The sequence below is a fragment of the Miscanthus floridulus genome, chromosome 9 (assembly GCF_019320115.1).
Source record: "Miscanthus floridulus cultivar M001 chromosome 9, ASM1932011v1, whole genome shotgun sequence".
Classification (NCBI taxonomy): domain Eukaryota; kingdom Viridiplantae; phylum Streptophyta; class Magnoliopsida; order Poales; family Poaceae; genus Miscanthus; species Miscanthus floridulus.
The window spans coordinates 63,900,917-63,907,815 of NC_089588.1; the positions used below are offsets into that span (position 1 = coordinate 63,900,917).

The 6,899-nt window shown below is 42.0% G+C and overlaps 1 pseudogene; it reads left to right on the forward strand.

Moving 5' to 3' along the window:
• The first annotated feature begins 1,587 nt into the window (after window positions 1–1,587).
• LOC136480032 (RPM1-interacting protein 4-like) lies at window positions 1,588–6,670 on the forward strand (annotated as a pseudogene).
• The last annotated feature ends 229 nt before the right edge of the window (window positions 6,671–6,899 follow it).

A 6,899-nucleotide genomic window follows, 5' to 3' on the forward strand; every position in this document is an offset into this window, starting at 1 on the left:
TGATTGTTCATGAAATTGGTCAGATCAATGGCATGCTATCTTTCATCATATTTGAAAGGACTTCGGTGCTTTTTTGGGAGACTTAAATATAATAGCTCTCTCTACATGTACCTTAATATATCTCATTCTATGCTTGAATACCAAGATATGTATTGCCTTTTGCTTGTTTGATTTGCACTACGAAACATCTTGTAGCGTTAGCATGGGCAATGTAGATGCTGCGAAACTTATTCGTGGATTTATTGGCGCACGAAAGAAATGGATATCAGAGATTTCTTCCTGCCGATATAAAACGTTACATTAGCCACATCACGGAAAGGACTATACAGTAGAGCTTGTGAGCCTGTGACGCCTCGCTCCCTGTGACTGTTAATATCACGAACTTTGCCTTTTGGATTAAATGTCACTTTAACGTTGGTATCTAATTTCACAGTATTATTATCTTATTGTGCAATTCCTGTGTTTTTAGAATAAAAGTTTAGTTGTCCCGTAGCAACGCACGGGCACGAACCTAGTACAAAACAAAATTCGCAGTCAAGATGTACTGCGAAAATATTCCAACAGAAAAAGAATTTTTCAACTAACAGAGTTAGAGAAGATTAGACTATGAATTAACAAAGCACATGTTGAGCTGGCAATGTGAAGCGTGAAAGCACGAGCAGCATGAACAGGTCTTCAGAAGCCAGTTCAACATTTCCAAAGTCTTCCCTCACCTATATCTGTTAGCCGTGCCCTCTTCACTCCTGGAATCATTTCGCCATCTTCTTCTTCATCCCATTCTAGCTCATCTTTTGGAAAGCCTGAATCTCTCTTGCTTCGTTGGCATCTCCTAGCAAGGAGTTACTTGGACTTTTGAAGAACAATGGCGGTGAGTTTCTTAATAACCCATCTCTCCTTTTATTTTGCTTTTCATGAGTCCGATGACCTTACCAGCCTAAGAAAGGCTTGCCAGCCATGATTGCTCTCTGGACTTCCTCACAAGAAATTCGTTTTCGTACCGTTGATAACAAATGGAAACAGACAGATAAAATTTGCTCAGTTTTCAGTTAGCCTATGCTGTTTTAGTTAAATGGAATTCACAAAAAAATATATATTTTTTGGTTAGTGTCATGAAGTTAGAGATGATTAAACAAATAGAAATGGAGTAACTCCTTTTGATCTATGTAGCTTGACGACTACTCCCAACTATGTAATCCACTAATCCTCATGGAACCATGTTTTGCCCTGTGTGCTCTGTTCAAATACAGGGGGCAAAAAAGGAAGTAGCCTTTGACAAATTTTGGTGTACACTTTTACTGTTTTGCACAAGGCCACTGCAGAAAGTTAGAAACCATTTGAAGCTACTTCATTTTGATTAGTTCTTTTAGAAGCATGACGAGTCTACTTAATCTCTATGGAAACCCCTGCTTTGCCATGTGCTCTGCATAGAACAGGGTACCAAGGAAACACATCCCATTGAAGTTTACTCTCTCCAGGGGCCAAAAGGAATTTTTCTCTCTTGATAATATGTTATCCTATTGAATGTTTTGAAGTTTGATTTTGCATTTTTTGAAACTATTTTCCTTCTGGTGAATTGAATGTATTGGTGTCCTTGACTATATTTGCTAATAATATGCTGTTGGAACCTGCAACTTGTTACCTATTTAGAGAGGATAACAAACAATTTGAAACGATTTAATCCTAGTAGTACATGACGCCCAAATGAAGATCGGATAGTTCTATTTTTCATCTTCAGTTGAGCTACTTGTTTCTCAGAATAACCTCATCATATGTTATAATTTGAGTTATCACATTTTGTTCCCCTTTTTTGTTCTTTTGGTACCATTTTCTTCTAAATGCAATCAGAAACGAATAAATTTTTCATTGTGCACTCCAAAAAGATGTTGTCCAACTAATGCTATGTGTGTATATATATGTATGTTGCAGGGTAATGGTGGGAATATCCCCAAATTTGGTGAGTGGAAGACCACTGACGGGGGCTCCCTGTATACCATGTACTTTGAGAATGCGAGGAAGCGAAGGAACAACAGTGCCATAACGGTTCCCCCTGAGGCATCTGCAGCTCGCACTGACACTGCCTCAAGTGGCCATAGAACCCCTCCACGAGCTCCTGATGTCAAGCCAGTGAGACAACAGGACGGCGCCAACAGCTCGCGAAACCAAGCCAAAGTGAGTAAACTCAAACGGTCTTTTCCCATGACCTCAGGAGGAGCCTCCTGAGGTTTGCCGGGTATGGCATGTAGGTCGAACATAGAAAGCCTTAATCCTTTTTATCACGAACGTGCGTGAGCACGTGTTTCATTAAGAGGAAGAAAGAATTATATCCAACAACAATCCATGATCCTAGAAAGTTTAGGCTTGCCAAGATCATTGATCGGAAGGCATGACCTACACGATCCCTTGTGAGACGAATCTTAGGAGGATCAACATCAGAGTTTATGTTATTATAGAAAAATAATTTGCAAGCAGCTGAACACAGAGAAGTGAAATATAAGAAAGCTTAATACTCGTCTTATTTAGAAAATGAAGGAGCCTATTGTGGTAACTTATTTCAGAATTCGAATTCTTATATGTGTGCGCCCAGGGTTTTCAATTTCGGTATTTGAAAATTTTCAGCCACCCCTTGAAATTACCTAAATTCACAAAATTTCAGTGAAATTTCGTTGAAATTTTTATAGGGACTACAATAAGTATAAAGGGTAGACCCAGTGCCGGAGGCTCCCACATGAGTGGGGTCTAGGAAAGGGAAAAACCGAGGCAAGCCTTCTCCACGCAAAATCTACGGAGAAGCTGCTTCGAACCCGCGACCTGGTGACTCCGTGAGACAGCTCTCACCACTACACCAGGCCTGCCCTTCTTATAGGGACTACAATAAGTATGCTTTTAAAAAAAATTAGATCTCTAAACAAAATATTAGCAAGATTTATGACTACACATCTATTGAGTAGAAGAATATGTAACATAAACAATAGAAAAATGAGTCTAGAGTTATATATTTACATCATAATATGAAGTTTTGGATTTTTCTTCTGCCACCCCTGAAATTCATGAAATTTTGAACCCTAGATGCACCACTCGCTTCACATTTTACGTGTGTGTAGGAATGAAAACAAGAGTGAATTGAACTGAACATAGATTTACCCAATATCATACAAATAACATGTTCCTCTACGATGTGAATTGGAGGCTACAACAACAACATAGCCTTTCAGTCCCAAGCAAGTTGGGGTAGGCTAGAGTTGAAACCCACTGAGAACCCCAAGTCACGGTTCAGGCACTTCAATAGCTGCTTTCCAAGTACTCCTATTCAAACATAGATATCTAGGTATATCCTAAGCTTTCAAATATCTTTTTATTGCCTCCCCTCATGTCAATTTCGGTCTTCCTCTATCTCTCCTCATATTATTAGCTTAGCTTAGGACTCCATAATGCACTGGTGCCTCTGGAGGTCTCCTTTGGACATGGCCAAACCACCTCAACCGATGTTGGACAAGTTTTTCTTCAATTGGTGCTACCTCTAGGCGATCACGTATATCATCGTTCCGAACTGGGTCCATTCTTGTGTGACCATAAATCCATCGCAACATACACATTTCTGCAACACTCAGTTGTTGAACATGTCGAACTTTGTAGGCCAATATTCTGCTCTATAAAACATAGCCGGTCTAATCATCGTTCTATAGAACTTGTCTTTTAGCTTTTGTGGTACCCTCTTGTCACAGAGAATGCCCAGAAGCTTGTCGCCACTTGATCCATCCTGCTTTGATTCTATGGCTAACGTTCGCATCAATATCTCCATCCATCTGTAGCATTGATCCTAGATACCAAAAGGTATCCTTCTTAGGCACTATTTGACCTTCCAGACTCACATCTCCCTCCTCCTGTACAACTCCACCAAAGTTGCATCTCATGTATTCAGTTTTAGTTTTACTCAATCTAAAACCTTTAGACTCAAGGGTCTGCCGCCATAACTCTAGTTTCCTATTTACTCCCACCTGGCTTTCAACCACTAACACTACATCATCAGCGAACAACATACACCAAGGGATATCCCCTTGAATGTTCCTGGTAACCTCATCCATTACCAAGGCAAAGAGATACAGGCTTAAGGCTGACCCTTGATAAAGTTCAATTTTAATCGGGAAGTAATCTGTGTTACCATCGTTTGTTCGAACACTAGTAACAACATTGTTGTACATGTCCTTGATGAGGGTCATGTACTTTGATGGGACTTTATGTTTGTCCAAAGACCACCACATAACATTTCGTGGTATCTTGTCATAAGCCTTCTCCAAGTCAATGAAAACCAAGTGAAGGTCCTTCTTCTGCTCTCTAAACCGCTCCATAACCTGTCTTATTAAGAAGATTGCTTCTGTGGTTGACCTTCCAGGCATGAAACCAAATTGGTTTGTTGATATCTGCGTCATTCCTCGTAGGCGCTGCTCGATGACTCTCACCCATAACTTCATAGTGTGGCTCATCAACTTAATTTCCCAATAATTAGTATAACTTTGGATATCTCCCTTGTTCTTGTAGATTAGTACCAATATACTTCTTCTCCACTCCTTAGGCATCTTGTTCGATCCAAAGATATTGTTGAACATCTTGGTTAGCCATACTATAGCTATATCCCCGAGACATCTCCACACCTTGATTGGGATACCATCAGGGCCTATCATTTTGCCCCATTTCATCCTTTTCAAGGCTTCTCTGACCTCCGATTCTCCAATCCTCCGCACAAAGCGTCTGTTAGTGTCATCAAACGAGTCGTTTAGCTGAACGGTGGTGTTCTCGTTCTCACCATTGAACAATTTATCAAAATACTCTTGCCATCTATGTCTGCTCTCATCCTCCTTCACCAAGAGCTGCTGCCTCTCATCCTTTATGCACTTGACTTGGTTGAAGTCCCTTGTCTTCCTATTGCGAGCCCTAGCCATCCTATAAATGTCCTTCTCTCCTTCCTTCGTACTCAAACGTCGATAAATGTCCTCATAGGCCCGCCCCTTTGTCTCACTCACCGCTCGTTTTACAGTCTTCTTTGCCACCTTATACTTCTCTATGTTGTTTGCACACCTGTCATGATACAAGCGCTTATAGCACTCCTTTTCCTTAATAGCCGTTTGCACATCTTCATTCCACCACCAAGTGTCTTTCGAGTCGCATTCGCTCCCTTTGGTCACTCCAAGCACCTCTGAAGCAACCTTCCAAACGCATGTTGCCATCTTCTCCCACATGTTGTTTGCATCGCCTTAATCATTCCAAGGGCCCTCTTCAATGACCTTTTCCTTAAAGACCTTTGATGCCTCCCCTTCTAATTTCCACCACTTCGTTCTAGCAACCCTAGCATGTTTGTTCCCACGAGCTTGCACTAGAAAGTGGAAGTCAGCCACCACTAGCTTGTGTTGACCGACCACACATTCTCTAGGTATCACCTTACAGCCCATGCATGTTCATTTATCCCTCCTTCTTGTAAGGACAAAGTCGATTTGACAAGAGTACTGTCCGCTACTAAAGGTCACTAAATGGGACTGTCTCTTATGAAAGAAAGTGTTAGCTATCATCAGATCAGAAGCTATGGCAAAGTCTAAGACTTTCTCTCCCTCCTGGTTCCTACTACCATATCTGAAACCCCCATGAACCACCTCGAAACCTGCACTTGATGTACCTACATGGCCATTAAGATCACCTCCTATAAAGAGCTTCTCGCTACTAGGGACAGCTCTAACCAAGCGATCTAAGTCTTCCTAGAAAAGCCGCTTAGCACTCTCATCATGGCCTACTTGGGGGGCATACACACTAATTACGTTTGTGACCATATCACTAATTATAAGTTTAACTAAGATGATCCTATCCCCTTGCCTTCTCACCTCCACCACACCATCCTTGAGGCTCTTATCAATCAAAACTTCTACTCTATTTTTATTTGAAGTTGTCCCTGTGTACTAGAGCTTGAAGCTGTTATTGTCCACCTCCTTCGCCTTCTGCCCCTTCCATTTAGTCTCTTGGACGCATAAGATATTTACACGTCTCCTAACCGCTGTGTCCACTAACTATCTTAACTTACCCGTAAGAGACCCAAACATTTCAGCTACATAAACAGATCCTAGTTGGCTCGACTAGCTTCCTTACCCTTCGCACCCGCCGAGGTAGGTGTGAAGACCCTTGCTCATTTTGCACCACACCCAGGCGCTGATGTGGCACGCCACTAAGGATGCGACAACCCGATCCTTACTCAGTTGACACCGTATCCAGATCGCGACACGGCACATCACGGGGGTGACGACCCAGCCCTTGCTCATTTAACACCATACCTGGGTTCCGACATGGCGAGTCACTAAGAGGGTTACGCCCCAACTGGATTCTTTTGGGTTTCATCTCCATTAAAGTGACTAAGTTTTTACATTGGCTCACCGCGCCTGACACAACCCTCCTTCTTTACTAGGGCTTGGGACCTGCTATGCTGGGACATCAAAGACGCCTCACCATAGGTGGAGTTAATTGGAGGCTAATGTATGTAATATGAATAGGTTGCACAAGGTAGCCCAGTGCCAACATGGGGCCAGTGGAATGAAAGCAACAGTGGTGTAGGTGCTCAGCAGTATACACTTGTGTTCGACCAAGGGAGGAGAGGAGTGCTCCTCCAACACCTAGCATCGAGCAACTACAATGACCTACTCAGAATCGATCCACTCATCGTGATCTCTATGAGCATGCCCCCAAGGTTCATTTTTGCATTTTGGTTTCGCCTTCGTTTTAGCATCCTTTCATAATGTTCAGCGTTAATGAACTCGTGAGCCCCAAGTCTATTTTTTTAGATTAATGATACTGAATTCTTGAAAAACATATTTTCCATTGCAGGGATTTAAATGTTGTAGGTTGTTTTGAGAGAATGGGCCGGG